This window comes from Typopeltis vanoorti, chromosome 25, assembly GCF_054136105.1.
Source record: "Typopeltis vanoorti isolate ZY-2024b chromosome 25, IOZ_Tvanoo_1.0, whole genome shotgun sequence".
Classification (NCBI taxonomy): domain Eukaryota; kingdom Metazoa; phylum Arthropoda; class Arachnida; order Uropygi; family Thelyphonidae; genus Typopeltis; species Typopeltis vanoorti.
The window spans coordinates 62,605,702-62,627,020 of NC_143573.1; the positions used below are offsets into that span (position 1 = coordinate 62,605,702).

At 34.7% G+C, this 21,319-nt stretch overlaps 1 long non-coding RNA gene across 1 annotated transcript in view; it reads right to left on the minus strand.

Annotated features, from left to right (window-relative positions):
- The window catches only part of LOC150092789 (uncharacterized), a 160,564-nt gene that overhangs the window by 9,689 nt on the left and 129,556 nt on the right, over nucleotides 1–21,319 (minus strand). Inside the window, exon 3 of the long non-coding RNA XR_016550536.1 lies at nucleotides 14,007–14,139. This is a non-coding gene — a long non-coding RNA (uncharacterized LOC150092789). The remainder of the gene's footprint in view (nucleotides 1–14,006; nucleotides 14,140–21,319) is intronic.

Genomic DNA, 21,319 nt, shown 5'->3' on the forward strand with positions numbered 1-21,319 from the left:
AAAAATATTGTAACTAAGACTCGTTTTAATATATGTATCTGAAACAAAAGACGAAACATTTAAGATTAAGCAGTTTAATACTGCTACAGAAAGATCTAAGGCAAAGAAACATCCATTATAAAAGTAACTTCGGTTTGTTTCTGATTTAAGTAACATTAATCTAATTCCGAGCTAATATATTTACGAATAATACATCTAAGTTACGGCGACAAAAATCTTAAAAATATTAACGATCGTCTAATCTTTAGCCCATTCAAAATAATATTAAAATGAGCCAGATTTACAATCTTTCTAGAATCGAAATGGCATTAAAATTGTCTGGAACTAGCTTACCTAAAAACGTAACTTTGCCGCTGATTATATTAAAATGTGCCTAAAAATGCGTTTGATTCTCTAAATCAGAAGTCTCTGAGATTTAGCGGTTGATAACATACTGATATTTTCATCTTAAATAAAACATAACTGATATGCCCTTGAGAGTGATGGAATACTTCCTCTAGTTACATCTAGTAACCAAACCTTGAAGCACCAATTCAGACAGAAAATAAGCCTCCCTGATAATGCATTACTATTTTTGATTTTATCATGAAGATTACAGTGTTTTGCTTGAATCCTCTTTAGCGTATGCTGCCCACCTGGAGTGCTTTTCCAGTCAGATTCATTGTGGCCTACCTGATTGATAGTCCGGTTCACTGCTGTTGTCTGGTCTTTCATTTCTATTAAGTTGCTCTCACTTGATCTGAGGGTGGCTGCCAAGGTTGATGTTTACTCGGAATCATTTTTAGTCTGGCAGCATATAATCATTCTCCGGTCAAGTGAGGTTAACCACTTTCCCTGACATCAAAATATCACACATATACATACACACACATATACATGCTTTTAATGGTTTTTTGACATACAAGTTGCAATTAGATAACACGAGGTAAATAATTTATCTTAGATTAAATTGCTTCAAGTATTGTTCATTGGTAAGACCCAGACTTGTCTTTGATAATAGACTTAAGAACATTGGCAGTTTTCGTGGCTTGAAATCGTGGGAGTGCTGCAACTTTCGAAATATACATACACACTGTAAGTACAGTGTATACGTGTTTGGATAAAATAATCAAAATTATGGTAAAAATTAAAAAAAAAATTAAACATGAAAAAATATCGTTTATTATCGATAAAATTATACAGTTTAGTATAATTCAAAATTACTTAAAAATAAAATCCTTTCCTTTAATTGTAATTAAAGGAATGGATTTACAATTTTTGGACATTACAATTAAATCCTTTAATTGTAATGTCCAAATATTTAAAGAGACGTAGTAAACACGATAAGCAATACGAACACTCTACTACTGGCGCAAACTGCATATGTATAAACAACAGTGGAACTGCGCGACGGACAGTGCCGCATTACGCTAATAGCTCGCATCTCACTATGACGTGCATATACTTGCGCGCGTAGCAATATGACACTGTGGTAAACACGGTGCTGCTAGCGTCCTTCGGCCCTCCTAAGTGCTACAAGATAGATTTTTATTATTTTTTTATACAAAATAAGAGAATTGTATAGGATTGTTGATGATAAAATTAAATATTACAAGCAAATATAAATAAATTAATAAATATATTTATATATCGAGAAAAATTATGGTTGCTGCAGTTCCACAGTGGCTATGCAAGAGCCGCTCCTGCTTAGGAAGTGATATTTCTACATTGAAATCACTAAATTATTTTTCCTAATATTTATACTGGACGTTAGTTTAAGTCTCAGTGAGCTGGTAAGATTAGTTTGTGCTTTGTTTAAAAGATATTTTAATAAGCACATTTTCGACGCAAATATAACGGCTTCAACTGTCACTGTTTGGCCAATAGGGAGAACAACGTATTCTGTATTAAAATGGATGGTCGTGTCCTTCTTTGGTTTCTGAAGCCACAATATTGTCAAGAAATGATCCCCGAGCAAAGAAGTGGCATTTTGAAGGGTCGTTTAAGAGAGATAAACGAGGTATAATAAACAAAGACGTTGCATCACCTAGACAAGAAAAGCCATTTAGCTGGCCCAGATATGTATGGGCGATGATGGTTTGTGGAGTACATAGCCAACAATTAGGCAAAATTTATCATTTTGGTACTTAGATGGTGGCGAGAGATATCTCGATCTCCGCACAAATACAGGCAATTTTTCATGTAATGCGCTTGGGTTGGCACTGTATTAAATGGTCGCTTCTATCTTAACCTTCTACGGTATAAGAGAGGCTCGTCTTTGTTAAATATTGCAGATACTGGAAAAGGTACAAATGCACATGTGATTTGCAGTTACCTTGGGAACGTAATAATACAGAGTTAATTGGAACGCTAATTAGAATTCTGGCTTTTAAATAAAACGGGTCATTTTTAAATGTACGTAACTCTAAGCTCTTCATTTTTTTTAAATAATTGCAATGTTAAACTATAATTCAATATTTCGTACTTCTCAACGTACCGATCATAAAATATCACTGAACTTAAATCCGTTTTTGATGACACTGATAGAATTGTCTAATAATGCACATGTATATTTAATGGAAACCAAAAAAAAGATAAGGACAACAGACATCACAAAATTGTGTCGGGTGTCTAGGGAATCATTTTTCAACTAATAAGTCATTAAAGTTTTTTTTTTCTTGTACCCCGCTTTGGTTCAAGTCAACAGAATAGGGTCATCCATAAATTGCCATCAAGAACTATAAATCACTATTATTGATTTCTCAACATTGATTTTCTTCTAATTTTTTCACTCGCCATAACTCTGCCCATTTTAGAACGCGTGTTCAGACTCAGAAGAAAAATTACGAAAACCAGAAACAAAGTTTTTCTGTAGTACGCACTAAAATAAATGAAACCGAGACAATTAAGATAAACGACTTAATTTAGAGAAATTAGTAGTGGTGCACTATATCCGTGATGGTGGGGATGAACAAACACTTCTACTCGCACCCCCCCCTTCAGGCATCATTTCTATATTGGCTTTAGAAATATAGAAAATTTCTTTCTATAGAAAATTTTATATCGACTTTTTGTCAAAATTAATGGAGCAAAGTCTAGTTAGGTACAGTATTTCATTTTCATGGCGCTTTCTTCATTGGTATACTTCGCTTATCAATACGTTATCGGCTCTCAAGAACATTTTGAAGGTGTTTAATAATTCTTTGGAATAGTTAGAATTGTGAAAGTATTCTAAGCGTATAATTGCCCTTTAGTTTCTTTCATGGCCCATGGAATCCGGTTATGTTATTATGTTTATTATTTTAAGATAAGTCTTATAAACTCAAGGAGTTATACAGGCTTTTACAAATATCCATGCCCACGTTGGGATTTGAACTCACAACCTGTTAGTTGAAGAGCGGGTACACTGTCCATTAGGCCAGTGGTTGTTTAAATACTGAAATTTATTGTTCCATAACTAACGTTTTGCGTTTTGTTTACTTTATTTGTTTTTCCGCCATTACTAATTATTTTTCGTGTACCCCTGAACGGCCCAGCATGTACCCCCGGTTGGAAATCGATGCACTAGGCAAGCCGCATTGGCGAACAAGAAGTGTTCTTCTGGTATACGCTATCATACGTTTCGAAACTTTTGGGACAATCCCACTTTTAACTTCCATTCCCATAAACGACCAAAATGTCAAGTGAACTAAATACATCGTCCTATTGTAACTGAATCCAACAATATGCATACGTCGCAAAACATTGGGAACCATAAAAGAAGAAAACGTAATGATTCATGGAAACACACTTGTCCATACTATGTACTTCTATATATAAATAAATTACTACGTTTAGTAAGCGCTGATCTATGATTGTCTATGGCATTTTAGGACCAGCATTTAGCTAAAAACACTTCCAATGGTAATATTTTGTATTACCATCCCCATATTTATAATTCATAGGTTGGTAAGAACAGGTACTACATTCAGTCTTGTACAAGATGGAGACTATAAAAAATATCAATAAAAACGTTTGAATAAATGGAATTCAATATATAGTTTATGACATGGCCTAACTTATCTTCACTTCAAGAAGTCCTTAATAAAGGTTACTCGCGGTATTTGAACTCAGATCTTTCCAAGCGAAGGACATCGGAGTTCACCTACCACCATCACGCAGAAAGAAAACAGAATTGCATTTGCCATTTTGGAGTGTATTATTAGCGATGCATGTAATTCTTTTCTTCAGGATAAGTTGATTTGAAACTGACAAGAGACGTGCGATTGTTTCAATGCTTTTGAAAACACCACAATAAAATTACATTGCTTCTCCCCCCCCCCTGTAAAATGCGTTTTCTCATGAGCAAACCAAAATATAGTTTAGCAAAGTAGCAATCAGTTATTAAACTCTTCTTAAAACATTCAAGTAGGAATATTTTTAACGTATGACTCTCATAATTTTGGTCAATTCAAAAAGTGAGATTTGTAGCTCTAAATTTTCACCTCTTAAATAAGCTGACCCTCGAAAGTTTCAGTTGTATCCTCTTAGGATTTCTGAAGTGCTTCTATGAGTGTAGTTAAGTTGGCTTACTAAACTCTCGAAATCCTCGCCCTACTGGGTAGTGCGAAGTAACACTACTAACAAAACCCTCACTAATTCCTTGCGCTGTCGGGCAAGATTTAATCGAACAAGTGGCGCTTAGACACTTGTAGTAGACAACGTTATTATATCATCCAACTATTGCTACAGGATGGTTCGGTGATATAATGAAATGTATTTATCACCTGCAGGACAGGGCTGAATGAGTAATGTAGGGCGTAATACCGAGAATACAAGCTACTGTAATACAGCTCCTCCTTTTCCTAAATGAAGCTGATCGTACACGTCATAATTTCACAAACAAACGCAAAAGTCGGGTTTGTAGCACTCGCACATAAAGAGGCATCGACTGGTATGCATTTGAAAAGAGTGGGTGTGGACCGTAATTATAAGATTTAATATTTATTTAATTTTTATTTTATATATAGCAGAATTTTAAATAGCAAACTAATGAAATATTCCGAAAACTTTATTTTAGAAGTACAGAATGGATTTAGAAAAGGATAATCATGTATAGACCAGGCCTTTTGCCTAAAATTAATAATAGAGAAAAGAAGAGAATATAATTTAGAAACACATATTGCAATTATTGACTTTGAAAAAGCATTTGACAAGGTTAAAAGAAGCATTTTATTTAACATATTAAAAGAAAGACAAATACCAAACAATATCCTAAAAGCTATCATAAGTATATATGAAAATAATTAAATACAAATAAGATTAAATCATGAGCTATCATATACGAGAGTGATAAACGACGGGGTCGGACAGGAATGTCCCCCTCTCAGCAACTCTTTTTAATATTTATCCAAATGAAATAATAATAAAAATGGAATAAAAATTTCCATCAAGGTATTAAACTTTCTCCTACTGTGAACTTAAACACTCTCCTTTTTGCCGACGACCAAATAATAATTACAAATTCTGAAGATAACTTACAGAAAGCTATTTTAGATCTACATGAGATAGCCAAAGATTATGGTATAATATCAACAGAAAAATCAAAAACTATAGCCTTTAAAGGACAAGATCCAGCAAGAACTAAGATAGTAATAGATAACAAGATCTTAGAACATATGAATTCATTTAGCTACTAGGATGTATGATCATATGAAAATGAAAAAGATATAAACGTAAACATTGCAAAATATTTAAAACTAACAGGTGTAATTAACTCTATATTCAAACCAAACCTAGTTCAAAAACAAACCAGACTAAAAGTATACAATACATTAGCCCTACCAGTCTTATTGTATGGAAGTGAAATCTGGACAATAAAACAAAAAGACAAACAAAGATTAATAACAACAGAAATTAAGTTTATGAGAAAAACTGTAAGGTATACTCTATTTGATCACAAAAGAAATGAAGAAATTATGAAAGAATTAAACCAAGAGTCAGTAATAGAAAAAATAAATAAACATAAATGGATGGAACACGTTCAAAGAATGAAAATAGAAAGATTACCAAAACAAGCCTTAAAGTACAAGCCATTAGGGAAAAGAAAACCAGGACGTCCTCTTAAACGATTCCTTCTAAGGCCGGAACAGGCCATGCTAGGCCTAAATCCTTTATGTGCATGATGATGATTTTATTTAAGAGAAGACATGTTTGTTTCTGTTATGAGTATCTTAAGCAGGAATATCCCAAAAATTGTGAGGGAAAAAAACTAGAAAATCGCCTAATTATTTTTTTGAAACTTGAAATCATTTTCTTTGAAAATTTACTCATGTGTTTTCTGCAGGAGGGAAAGAATTCATATTCTGATAGAAAGAAGAACGACTGGTCTCTCTATTTATAAGTAATAAAACAGAGGAGGGCACCGCTTATCCTTAAAAAAAAGAGGAGAAGCAGCCTCCCTTCGTAAACAATGTTCATTCTACTATACTTACCTCACCCCCACCTGAAGGAATGCACTTACCAATAAACGCATCTTTTACTGATCCCTTAATATACTTCTTGAACGACGCCAACAAGCGCACTCTTCTCCTATCTTCATATCAGCCAACCACTCAATTTCGATATTATGAAATGAGATTTATTATCGTCTATGATGTCGCTTGAAACATTCAGTCCAATATAGATGTCGCACTACAGCCATATAAATTTCAGTCGTATCTGATTATTCTTTATGTTCGATGCTAACAATCCTTAAGGATACGCTGTAGCTTATCGTGGTATGGTTTCAGATAAATATCCGAAACCATATTTATCATGTACAGTTCGTCAACATATTATACTATATATATAATCTACGCTAACCACATGCAAATACATTATTATGCTTGGATACTTGTTTATTATTGACAAATTTATAGAGCATTAATGAATTAAAGCTTATGGATGATTATAACGAGAGTTGTAGCGTGCTAAGATTCTTCCACATTTCTAGTGCTCAGCTTTATATGAAGTTACAAATTTAGAAAAGTTGAACACAGTACACCTACGTTTATTGCAGCTGAACTTTTTTTCATTATAAATGGATTGGTTACATTTTCACATTTACAAATTCGCGGATCTCTACACAGTTGAAATTGTTAAGCTAAATAAATAAATACATATTTAATTCAGCAAGTAAAATTCCCATAAATGGCGCATTCCGATTATCACAACCCTGAACAGAATTATTAAATGCAGCTGTAAACCAACAACACACTCTCGGGATAGATTTACCCGAAACATATAAAATGTTTTCTGGTGACGGCCAGAACACAGTCACCAGCAAATAAACTTGCGATGATCCATTAGTTTCTTCAATACACCATATTTATACGCAATGTAACTGTTGATCTAAACTCGATGTTTGCAGTGAGATTGTAATCCTAGCTATTATTTTTTTATATCAGGTTTCCATTATATTTACCGGGCACTACGAAACCAATGGAGCTAGAAAGTTCGTCCAAAATTATAAACGCTTTTGGAGCGATGGGGGGGGGGGGGGTTGAGAGAAAATAAAAACGGAGATCAAGTAATGTAAGCATCTGCAGAATACAACAAACTCGCTGTTTTGTCAAAATAAAAAATATTTCTTCTGCAATCTATGAGCATATGAACCTTTATGGAAACAAACCAATACAGCGATGTATCAATAGTTGATTAAAAATAAACATCGCTACATGAATACTGTGTTCTGTTACTTTATGGATAACATTATACTTGAGCACCATGCTTGAAAGAACAACTGTTCCCGATGAAGGATCAAAATTCGATTTCAGACTAGATAAGAGAAGCATCTACAAGGCTTTCAAGAGACGATGGTTTCTTTCCTCCGCCTGCTCGAGATAACATGCGATAGAATCTGTAGCCAAGATCAGTCATTTTCAATTATGTTTTTCTTTTTTCTTTTTTTTTTTTGGCTGGAAAAATGGATTCGAAGCTTTATACTGGTTTCATAAGATGGTGCTGTACAAGCCTCAACGCTGCTGTATCATCATACACTAAATACGATGGTTTCATAAATTAAGGAACAGACAGAAAAATCACGATAACTCAAAAACTGTGTGATGGATTTTTATGCAATTCGGTGAAAAGCGATATAATATCAGATGCCAGAGAAACACCCATAAAATTGTAAATAAATAGTTTAATTCAGGGTATATGAAGACAATGGTCAAAAACAAGAGGTCAAAATGAGATTGGCAGAGTGCCTTAATAAGGAATGTGGTCATCTCCCTTACAGTAATACAGCACTCGCAGCAATGTTTAATATTATTTATAACGGTGTCCAGGAGCTCAGCTGGTTATAGCAACTATTGCTCATGCAAAGCTCTCCTAAGTCCCTGAAGGTTTCGGGGAGAGGGGTTGACAGCAGCAACAAGTCTACCTAAAGCATTCCAGACTTACTCAATAGGATTAAGGTCGTTAGACCTGACTGGGTCTCCTAACCATCGGACATACGTACGATAATCTATTCTTGTAGATATTGATTAACAATCTTCGCTCCACGAGGAGCATTATCGTCTTGTACGATAAATGTCTTCCATATCGCAGCCGTATACGGACGAACGTAGGGATCCAGGACCTAGTCTCAAGTTGCAGCAGTCATGGTTCTGCTAGGAAATACACAGAGGTCGGTGCATCCACCCAAAAAGATGTCTCTCCACCATAAGCGTCTATTTCAGATATTAGAGGGATGATAATGTGTCCCTGGTTCTCTCCAGATTAGAGAACGCCTGGCATCGCTTTGTAGCGAGAACCAGGTACAGGTTATCGTCCCTCTAATATTCGTAAAATGGACATTTCTGGTAGATGTAGTGTGACTGTTCAGAGAGGCATCTCTCGGGGGGCGGATGCATAGACCTGTATGTGCCCCTGCAACTTATAGGGACTAGATTCTGGACTGGTATGTTGGTCAGTATGTGGATGCGACAGGGGAGGCATTTAGCCTACAAGACTCTTCCTCGCCGAGCGAAGTCCGTGGATCAATATCTTCAAGAAGAGAATATCGTACGTATGGACTGGCCAAACAGGCCTCCCGACCTTAATCCTATTGAGCATGTTTGAGATGCACTAGGTAGACGTGTTGCTGCTCTCAACCCTTCCCTCCACTCCCCAATACCTCAAGGGACACAGGAGCTTTGCAGTAGCAATGGTTATCATTACCCAACGAGCTCCTGGACACAATTATAAACAGTATGAAGTACTGTTGGGGGCGCTAAATTGCTGTGAGGGGATGGCGACATTCCTTATTGAGGCGCTTGGACAATCATTTTCATCTCTTAATTTTAGACCATTGTCTTCATGAACCATTTCTTACTGAAACAAACCATTCATTTACAATTTTAATTTTTGAGGTATTTCTTTCACATCTCATATCATGCTGCTGCTTTTCACCAAACTGTATAAAAATTTTCATACCTTTGAATTATCGTGATTTTTCTCTTTGTTCCTTAATTTATGAAACTAGTATAAAAACAGTATACTGGTCACGACTTAGTTGTTTCAGACAAAAGTTCTAACCAACCTAAATACTGAAAACATCGCTATAGTTTTAATTTGCGTGAATTCCAATGGAATTCTCAAAGATTTTTCTTCTTCATTTAGTGTCCTACTACTAACCTGAAGGTGCTCAGGAGGATGCCGCCAACCTCGGCATCCAACTTAGTACTTGGTATTAGCTTTCTCAGAGTTTCTTGGCTGAAGTTTCTCTCCTACACTCAATTTACAGCATACAGGGGAACAGTCAATTCTAAGGACATGGTCATCACAAGAGGAATTTCAAACCTTTAGGGATAATTCTTGAATGATGTAAAACAAGTCAAGCTCTCCAACCAATAAATCGTTGGTCCGAATCTCTCTAAAGCATGGATGTTTGTAAATGTTTCATTTAAGTAGGAAATGATTTTCATCTCCCGGTATAAGACCAGCGTGCTTATTGGAGGCATGAAGTGACTCGAAAAAAATTTCCACGTTTGGTTCTCAAAAGCATGATTTCCTGATACATTTACGGCTTTCGCAATGTGATCCATATTAAAACCAGTTTTTACAACGTGGAGATATTGTCCTCGGTAAACAACTCTTGCTTTGTCGTTACCAAACGGTACATGAAATCCTCCTTCCTCCCCCCCTTCATGCTTACACGGTGATCAGAATACATTATGAAAAATTATGGAGACAACTACCATGTGAGAGCAAAACTTTAGTTTAATATAAACCAAAATGAACACTCGACGTTTCGACCTTCATATAAGGTCATCATCTGAGCATACACATATATACAAAGAAACAATATACACTACAATCTACATGGTTTGCTAAAGCACTGACCAACCATTACAGCAATTATTGACCTAACCTCTGGTGAAAAAAGTCAGTTGGTCAGTAACTTTAGCAAACCATGTAGATTGTAGTGCAGCTTATTTCTTTGTATATATGTGTATGCTCAGATTATGACCTTGATATGAAGGTCGAAACGTCCAGTGTTCATTTTGGTTTATATTATACTAAAGTTTTGCTCTAACACGGTAGTTGTCTCCATAATTTTTCATAATGTACTCCTTCTCCTCTGAAAATGTATCCGGAACCAGAATTTTCGATATACGTTTACAGTTAATATATATATATATATATATATATATATATATATATAAAATGGGATTAGAATCTAAAAGGCATCTTCGATGCTGATTGAGTTCCAAAGGCCCAAAGCAGCAGATTTATGGAATAGCCTCCACAAGTCAAAATTCATTAATCAAACTATCGTTAAACTTTATAGCATTATTTGAAATAATGCTGGATTTGATATCCACTTGATTTATATAACATCGTTAAACTTTTTTTGCATATCACTCAAGCCTTCGATTCCTGTTGTATGGCAGATTCTTCTAAAGCACCCGGTATATATACGAGCACACAAAGAGATTTGCATGCAACTAAAACTTTTACAAATCCAATAAACATTATAAAGATTCCGGGTTACATTTCACTTCGTCTAGACTGGCTTATCACATGCGTGCAGCTGAAAGGCTGAATCCCATATCAATGCTCATCTGATGCTACAACAGTAATCGAACTTCGTTCTTTCAACGAAGGGATGAACTGTTGTTCCGACTGCGCTACAGAGGTGATAACTCATGAATTATGAGATGAAACTGGTGATACCGTTTCAGTATACTAAATTTTTTGGATGATTATAGAAATCTGTATAGCGTGTAATGAACTGGAGGTTTAAAAAAGCAATACGATTTAAAATTTAATTGAAAAACTGAATTTTTTAAATGTTTACGTTTATATTATTCATCATAACTATTATAAAAGGGCATAATATTTTAATAAACTCAATAAGATCATAAAGGAAGGACTTTTCTATATAATGCCCGAGTAGAATTATTGCGTATGGTCAGCTCAAGACATTGTTGAAAGAGAGTGGAATCTAAAAATCCTGCAAAGCAACAGACAATTTATGAACGAAATCTAAAGTTCGAATAAAGATTCTGGAAAATAAACTAGTTAAACTCCATATTAAAAATCCTGAGTTTAACTTTTAACTATACCATTGTGACAAGTTGAATGGCGAGCCAGCACTCGTGTGATAGGTAACTTACTTCAAAGATCTATCCAAGTTTAATGTTGCATGCAGTAAATACTGATTTCCTTCTTGCAGAGGAAGGTGAGTGGCTGCTTTACGAGATGTTTGCGACTCGTCTTTCCCTCTCTAACGGACGAGTACTCCTTATCAGATTTTCAACATGGAGATCGATGCATGACATGCCCACATTTCAGAAACTCCTTCAGGCAGGTTCAGAATTATGACTCTTGTAGAGAAAGGACGCATCGTAGGCTTTCCTCTGTCTCTAAGGGGATTGACGATTCGTATTAAATCGCCATAACTGTCTTCCTCTCACAGCAATTGATCTTTGAATGCAACTCTAAACCAACTGTGCTCTCTACATCTTCGCACACATTCAAATCGATTCTTTCGATGTAAGAGCGGTGCTTGACCCTTTATATCTTGATATTTCGAAATCCTCTGATACATACAAGTTCGAAAAATCCTTCCTTCAGTGTTCAAAAAGTAAATGACATTTAAAACAGTGATGTTCAAGATGTAAAATGTAGTAATCTTATAATACTGTAATTTCACATTTTCTAAACCAAAGGCAAACTCCCGTTTGAGATTTAAAAAAAAAATCAAGAATTTGCTCTCATTCTGTGAAATAGCCTTGAGTAAATCGAGAGTGTCTCATTGATTAGCCTAAATGATATCTTCTAGACAAAGAATTTTTGGGTGGGTTTGGTGCCCTATCAGACACATGGGAACAGTATTCTAAGGTTGAAAGGATTTGTACTAAGTAATATCCGATAGATCTAAAACAGCATATTAAACGAGAAAATGTCAGGTTTGTTAGAGGCTATTTAAGGAAGCTACTAATATGTTTTTATTAAAAAGTGAAATGTAGGATTATAAAAAGGTGAAGGCAGGATTAAAATCGGTAGAACCGAAGGCAATACGTAGGTTGTCATCGTCTTGTTGAAGAAAGGTAGAGAGTTTAGTGTTTAAAGTACTCATGGTAGGAGATCTTGAGGTGTTTATGCATAACAAAAAGTTTGTCAAATGAATAGGAGGAATGATGCATACAATCTTCAGCAAGACATGTGAGAAAGGTTATTGTTCAATGAGAGAATGTCATCTATGACATTCTCTCATTGAATTGAACAGATACATAAATGTATAAGAGAAACAGGGTTGGTAATATAAATTCGCAGTGAGACACTCCTGAAATGGTGAAGTCTGAAGAAAGGTATGTAGTGTAGTGATCGACGAAAGATAAAACTAACCGCCAAGTTAATAAAAAGCTAGGATATCAGTTGTGGATCTACAGTGATGGGGGCGCATTCGGATAGCGAAGAAGCTGACCATTGATGATCTTATACAATACTTTAATTTCAGAGAATTAACGAGTTGCCTGGCTTGATGAAATTCTTTCATCTAAACTGAACAATCAATAGAATTAAGCATCTAAAGGAATAGTTTATTTAGAATTCTGAGGTCATGTAAGTTGTAAAGGAATGAATATATATATATATATATATATATATATAGATGTTCTTCGTCTAAATACGTTTTGCTAGCCATGAATGAGCCATGAAGGTACCCACTGTAACCAGTTTCATGTTTGATTCATTAGGGAATACCATTTAAGAATGTGCTGCTATTGACAAATTGTTCGGAAAGGAGAGAATACGCTGAGATAAATCAACCTCATCCTAACATTTTTAGACGATATGTTAACTAATGGTAACGGCAACTCACTTTGACAGCCAAGATTGTTTCGTTTCATGCTGCATGCACGTTATTTAATTAACTGAGAAATGAAAAACAAAAAACAATGAATTACATGAACACACAAAAAATATTATCGCTGAGGGCAGCTTATTATCTGTCACTGATTATGTTTAAACACCAAAACATGAACAACGGAAGGTAGGCAGGAATCGAGGTGTGGGCCTCATGGGAAATAAAATCTCTGTAATTCTAGCCAAAAGTACATCATAAATGAATTTTAAATGCAGACGTGATAGCACCACTTTACTCAATGGAGACAAAGTGGCGAAAAACGATGTTTGGACTTCAGAGAAACTCTGCTATTTTTCCTCAGTCCACATTTCTTTTCTGAGCAAATATAAGCGATAGTAGAAAAAATTAATACAGCGGGTTTTATGGAAAATGCCAATATTCTGAAAATGCAGCTTTAAAATGTTCTCGCTTAACGACAATTAATGGTGTCAGTAACTTAACGGTTAAGCCAAGGTGGCTTCGTTAGTTTGGAGGAAATTCAAGTAATATGAGTGCAAGTATGTGGAGGGGAAGTTTCCAGGATTGTGATTAGGAATTAAAGCTAATTCGTTCATTTTACATGTTTCTCAAATTCAACTTTGCACGAAACATTTATAAAAACAAAGGGAAAAAATACATAATTTTTTCGTAAAAAAAACTGAAAACTTACCAAATCATGATGATTAATCTTCATATATGAGTTGATATTAGACCATGAGAAACTATTCGTTTTACAGTATATTAGTATAGCAGATGGACATAAAATTGATGCAAAACCTTACGACTTGAAACATCATATCGCTCTGTGGGTAATTAAAAAAAGGGGTATTCAAGAAATCTATTTTACAATTTACTGGTGAGCAGGAGCGGCTCTTGCATAGAAACTGTGGAACTGCATCTCGATATATAAATATATTTATTTATTTATATTTGCTTGTAATATTTAATTTTATCATCAACAATCCTATACAATTATCTTATTTTGTATAAAAAACAGTAGAAATCCATCTTCTAGCACTTAGGAGGGGTAAACACTAGCAGCACTGTGTTTACCACAGTGTCATATTGCTACGCGCGCAAGCATATGGACGTCATAGTGAGAGGCGAGCTATTAGCGTAATGCGGCACTGTCCGTCGCGCAGTTCCACTGTTGTTTATATACAGTTTGCGCCAGTAGTAGAGTGTTCGTAGTGCTTATCGTGTTTACTTCGTCTCTTTAAATATTGTAAATCCATTCCTTTAATTACAATTAAAGGAATGGATTTATTTTTAAGTAATTTCGAATTTTACTAAACTGTATAATTTTATCGATAATAAACAATATTTTTTATGTTTAATTTTTACCATAATTTTGATATTTTATCCAAACACGTATACACTGTACTTACAGTGTGTATGTATATTTCGAAAGTTGCAGCACCCCCACGATTTCAAGCCACGAGCCGCCACTGCTAGTGAGTGTTTAAGATACATTTTCTGATAAGTGTCTTAAACTTTATAGTTAACTGAATCTGCCCATTTTCTGCCCCTAACCCCTACATATTAAATTATTAATGACGAAATCATTGAAGCTTTCTAATTTCCGACTAAAACTATTTAGTCAGTCTTCCTTTACATTTTCTTCAATATCTTCTGATCGGAAGATATTGAATGTTTATATAGCACTTATAAATTGAATTAAAGAAATAGTAATCTAAAATGTCAAAATATTGCTCCTTTCTTGGACAGATTAAAATTCATAAATTTCTCCATTTCGTTGTAACGTTACACTCACTCGGAATGCTTGGAAGTTTACGCACACATTTACGGCAACGCGACATCACACACGTTGAAGAAGACGTGAACAAATGGATTCCAGTTGGCTCGCTAGATAAGGGAATCACTCACCCAAGCAGATACAGCACATTCGTGTGGAAATGAATTCCGAGCTCTGTTAAGTCATTTTTATGCGAAAATAAACTGAATTATACTGCGTGGATACTAGGTTGTTGTTTTTTTGTTTTGTTTCGTTTTTTTTTTATCCATAAACTAAGCATGGAGATGACGGTGTTTTAACATCGCCCGAAAACCAGAATCAATCAACGCTCTCGCAGTCGCTGATATTTAGCTAAGAGAATCGGAAAACTGGATTTTATATGCAGAAAAATCTTTCCATTTTTTTGGAATAAAAATAGAAACGGAATAAATTACAGAAAATATAAATATTGAGAAGATGACATTCTTTAATGTACTCTGTTTCAGAATTATTAGCGTTATTTCTAATACGTAAATAAAACTAGCGAGGAAATATGATTATGGTAGTTTAATAGATCATGGTGAATTTTAAAAGGCTTCGAATCCAGTTGAAGAATTTGCAATCAGATTTATTAATCAAAACTTGATTTATCTTCAATGGTTGATTTAGATATGAAGGTTTCGCTTTGAAGACAATCCAGCCTTCTAAGATGGCCATTCAATTGATCCTGACAACAGCTTTGTAGAGATTTACTGGAATGAAATTTCCGAAGAGTGATGTTCTTGTTTTAACAAAGTGAAATATTCCCTTTGTGCAGAATGTTAGAATTCAAATCTCTGAAGATAACTATTGAAGATTTCAATCTAGTCTACATTTATGCTTTATGGTCGTACCTTGTACAAATTCCCATTTTTCTATACATACAGCGTGTTTTTTTAAGGTTAATACTTAGTAAACTGTTGATCAATTATTTTCAAATATAAATATTACACAAATCTGTTGCCCGACTATAGTGTGAATACAGCGGTTGTTTATCTTCATAAGAATACGTACTCTTATGGGTGGGTAGATTCATATTGGAGTCTTAACTAGAACATGAATTCGTTTTTTGCTCTTTCAACTGAAGACGAGTCATCAGATCTTATACGAAAGTGAAAGGATAGTTCGTACCAGAAATGCTGGGTATTCCTTTCCCTCATAAAGTATGTGGGGGAGGATTAAAAACAGATAAACCGACTAGAAAACACACGCATTTAATAGACGATATATTTGTCTCATAGTTTTAGGTACCACGGAGAAATACTAAATGATAACAGCTCGTTCTATGAAGAATGAACAAGAATCGTTGGTGAGCAGAACTGCTTAGATAGCACTTTGGCAAATTCCTTACATTCCAATACACAGCGAAGGATTATTAATTAGGAATAGTACATAAAAGATGATGCTATCTTCAAGTATATTATAACACCTGCGGAACTGAATGATCACTCCTGACTACGATTCTTATCCTTTACTTATTCCTTCTCACCTGAGGAATGTTGAGTACAGTCGAGCACTCATCACTGGATTGACAAAACTTGTAAACCTAAGAAAGAACTCTTATCAGTATAGGAATAGACGTCTTATTTAACGAGCCTCTAGTCCAGGAGTCTCAAACTCAATTGGACCGTGGGCCATTTTCTATAAAATTGTATCTCAAGTGGGCCGCAAAAAATTTTCGACTAAAAAAACATGCACTAATTAGAATCGAAGGGAAGTGAAAAAATGAGTATAAATAAATTGGAAAATTAATAACAAATATTTTATTTATTCTAAGTCATTACAAGACATAAAATAATAATATAATCATTATGCCAACTCAAAAAAATAATAATATAAAGAATAGTTTTATTATATTAATATTTACAATAGATAGCATTCAATCCAAATTAAAACGAAATTAAATTTTATTTGAATAAATCAAATATTTATATATTTATACATTCTAAAAAAAAGTATAAACTCTCATTAATAACCATCACAAAAATTTACAGCGCCTCCTGTAAGTTTGAAATTTTTTGTGTTTGTATTGAAATAAAATACTTCTATATTTTTTTTGGAGGGGGGGAGGTCTATATTTTGGGAAAAGTTTTAAATGTTACTGAAAATATTTTGGGGAATAATAATATTTTTGGGTTAATATATATATATATATATATATACACACACACACACACACACACACACTTGTATAATATAATTATAGTAATTTAATTTCAGTATTTTATTTTTTTTCCCGACACTTGACAACATTTATTATTAACTAGCCTGCCAAAATTTGGACTCCAAGATTGTGAGCATACGGACCTTCATTATGGCAGAAAGGTTGACGTCGGTCAATCTTTTGTGGGCTGTTTTGTTACCTTTCATACATGAGAATAATTGTTCACATAAATAGGTGCTTCCAAAATAACATAGAGTATTTGCTGTAAACTTTTTTATTTCCGGATTTTTTTTTGACATAAATAACTGTATATTTTTGGTACACCAACTTCTTGGTATTTCGCTTTTAGAAAGGAATAATTTTGGAAATCAATAAGTTCCATTTGAATACAAATAGGAGCTTTTTCGAAATTAAAGGAAAAAGGATCTGTAAAAAGCGAAAAACTTCTTGCTCCTTAAAATCTTTAAATCGCCTATCAAATTCTTCTTTTATCTTTTCTAGAAAGTTTTCAGAAAAACAAACTGAAAATGTGGATGACTTACCAAGAATCTCCTCTTCGTTATAGCTACTTCCGGCATCGAGTGCGGTTTCCTTGTGTGCATTGTCATCTTTTTTTCCATTATTCCAAATAAAAATTACAAGTAATTGACAAGATTTCAGATACGTAATGAACACCCTTCACGAATGTCTGAGAAGTGAAAGCAGAACGTAAAATAGACAGCAATGGTAGGCCAATAGACATAGAGAAGCTATGAACATGTGGATATGATTGGTGCGGTATTAACCAAAGATCGCATTACCAAAACACAAAGTCAAGCCGACATTTTTGAGCTGAAACGCTAATTCTCTTCATCCAAATTCCTTGTTATCTGAAACTGTCATAACAACATTCACTCTATATGTCTTGGTTTTAACACGTTTACGAATTTTATTGCAGCTTTGTGTTTGAGTTAGTGGGGCACTCACACACAACTAACTAAAAACAATAGATTTTTGTTAGATACTGTGTTTGCCGGTGAATATGGTTTTGCTTAAGTCTAAACAGCATGGGTAATGTTGGGGGGGGGGACTTGTGACTCATTAGTTAGTGCCGTTTTTATACCAGTTGTCTCTAATCGCACTAAAGAAATATATTACACATGTTGAGAAATATGTTACACAGACAGCAAATGTCTTTGTACTTTATTCAGTGGTACAATAAAACTACTCGTTTTTCTTGCATCTGCAGTATAATGGCAGTTGAGGAAGGCGTGTTGTTTATTACCGCGGGGACGAGTTATCGCCCCCACCCCCCGAAGTGAAAGTGGTTAAACTTTATTTTCGGATATGGACAATACATGCAAAACTTTTTAATTTCTTTTTTCATAAAGTAAAATCAGGGTACAGGGGTGTGAGTTATATTCGAGTAAATACGGTATTTCTGTTTTATTATAAAAAGCAACCATCCTTTTTTTTTTTTTTTAATCTTTCCTTGAGGCGTCGTGGGTCGCACGAAATTGCTTTGGGGGCCGCACGCGGCCCGCCAGTTTGACACCCCTGCTCTAGTCGGTTCTAAGAAGACTTTAGTTGGAAGGATCGCCTAAAACGGACGAGAATCGAATGGATGGATGTGTTGAATCACATAGGATGGTCCCTAAGTCACAAAGAAATTTAAAATGCGAATAACTCATAACTAATAAAAAAATCTCCAGGTTCTGTATTTCATTCTAACAAAAAAGAATAAATATTTAATAACTTATTTATTTTTAATCTCACTTCGTGACTTATGGGTCACCCTGTATAAGTAAATGTGGCTATTTTGTCTCCTTCGTCTTAACACATTATACTGAAGACAAATAACAAAGCTATACACATGAACTTCATTTGATCATTTCAATATCTAAATTGTTCAACGTTTTTTCTATTTTATCATCCTCCCTAAATTCCCTATTTCTGTTTAGTAGAAATAGGGTCTTGAACTGTAGTTAGGAAAGATTTTTTATGATATAGCTAGACTACTGTCAGGTCGCCTTTCTTTAAAAATAGACAGAACGCCCAAATGACAATTCATAGTCATAGAAATCAGAATTTTCTGTTTTAAATTGAAAAATAAATTGTTTTATTAATTCTATCTAAGATTCACATTCTTCTCTCATTTCAACTATCGACACACACATGAAACAAAAAAATACGGAAATAAATAATGTGCATATCCATAAAATAAATGACCTTAAACCTGTTTGATGGTAAACTGCTAGGCGTACTGATGCAAACTAAACAAGTAATGATAAGAAACAGTTGACAGCTCTCTTAGGCAGCATCATAATGCGATGACGTAACATATGATTTCTTTCTTCTCTCACTCCCGGTCTCATAATTAAGAAACCTCTGCCTCTTTTTCAGAATGCACTCTGTGTATAATCAATAGATTATATTAAAAAAAAATCGAATAGGATTTTCTCATTAAGTTTAGATAGAATTTATCGACTAAAATTATATAAAAAAGTGAAGACGTCTGTACATCCCAAATTTAAAACTGCAAGCGTGGTGGAGTGTAGCGTGACTAACTTTTTTTTTTGTTGTTGCTGTTGTTCATTTGCAATTATTCTTCGCTTTGTGTCAGACGATCTCCTCTAATGAGCTAATGGACGAGTGCAGTGTCAGCCACGTGACCTCATCGTATCTCTAGTCGCCGGAGCACAGACAGCTACTAATGGCCCCCCCACAGAAGAATGGTATCTCTTAGTCATTCCGACAGGCATTGCCTATCACCCAACTGCAGCTAAAGGCATTACCATTGGAGATGTCACGATGACCAACTCTTGAATACAAAGAGCTCATTAAAACCGGTCTGTTTATATACGGTCGCATTAACAGGCCTAGTGTGGGAAGATTCGTGCCAACTAAAGACTGACTGATAAATAGACAGATTGGTGGTGGAAATATGAGCAATATCTACAGCTGTGGCAGTCTGAGATGGATAACTAGTAGATAGTGACATCCAGTCACACTGCATAACAAGTAGCCCGTCCTCCCGACAGCTCGTTAGACTGGAACGCCTCAGTTGACACCATCCCTTTCTTCCCCCACTTCTAGACCACCATCATTGCAGGATCCTCGTGAACTGGACACAGATTTTGTGTGAAGTATTTTGCATGCGTAACTAATCGTGTGTCGAATGATTTTAAGCATTTCCAATTATGCCACGTGATCTATCATTATTATGTTATTTCAGCAAACATTTTCTACCTTCCGGCATACGTCACCACCCTTTGGGTACTGTTCAACATAGAATGACTAGCATTGAGTAGAACTGACTCGATTACGTTTGGTATGCGAGAATATATTTTTGTGCACATTCTTTTTTTGAACAGATCTTCACAAGTAGACTATTCGTATATAAAGACTGTTGCATATCAAGTTGCGACAGTTAAGAGTTCATACGGTCTGCCATAGGATTTAGTTCTAATGTTTATCTTGTTAACTCGCTTGTTCACTTAACGACCATTAGGAAAACTTTCTCTGTAAGTTGACTCTGACCATGAACAAGAAGAGCATCTTCTAGAACTGGAAACGAATTTAGTCGGTCTCAAAAAGTAACGAGAAGTTTTATCTGGAAACTTTTCTGTCACGAAAGGACTATTGACAAATACAATTTAATATAATGCAAATTTAATATTCTAAATATTAAACCTAGGAATTACCACAAACTTTTCTGAGTAGTCTAGTTCATTAATGTTTTGGATTTCCAATCCGAATTGAAAATAACAAGGCAAAAAGCCATACTGATTAGTCCTTTTTTATCATTTACCATACTAACGACTTAATATACTTTATCTTGTGTAACTGTTCACTAACCATTTATCATCGGTTAGCCAAATAATACAATGTAGCCAACATTGCATTCAATCATTTTCGTAATTACCATCATCAGCATGAACTTCCGACAGATGGCAGCACATTCGTATTTTAAAAGATTGTAAAAATATTACTTTTAAGTTAAAAAAACCAAAATTGCTCCTCTCTTATATTTTAATAAAGGCAACATTAGTAAAGTAATTGTTCT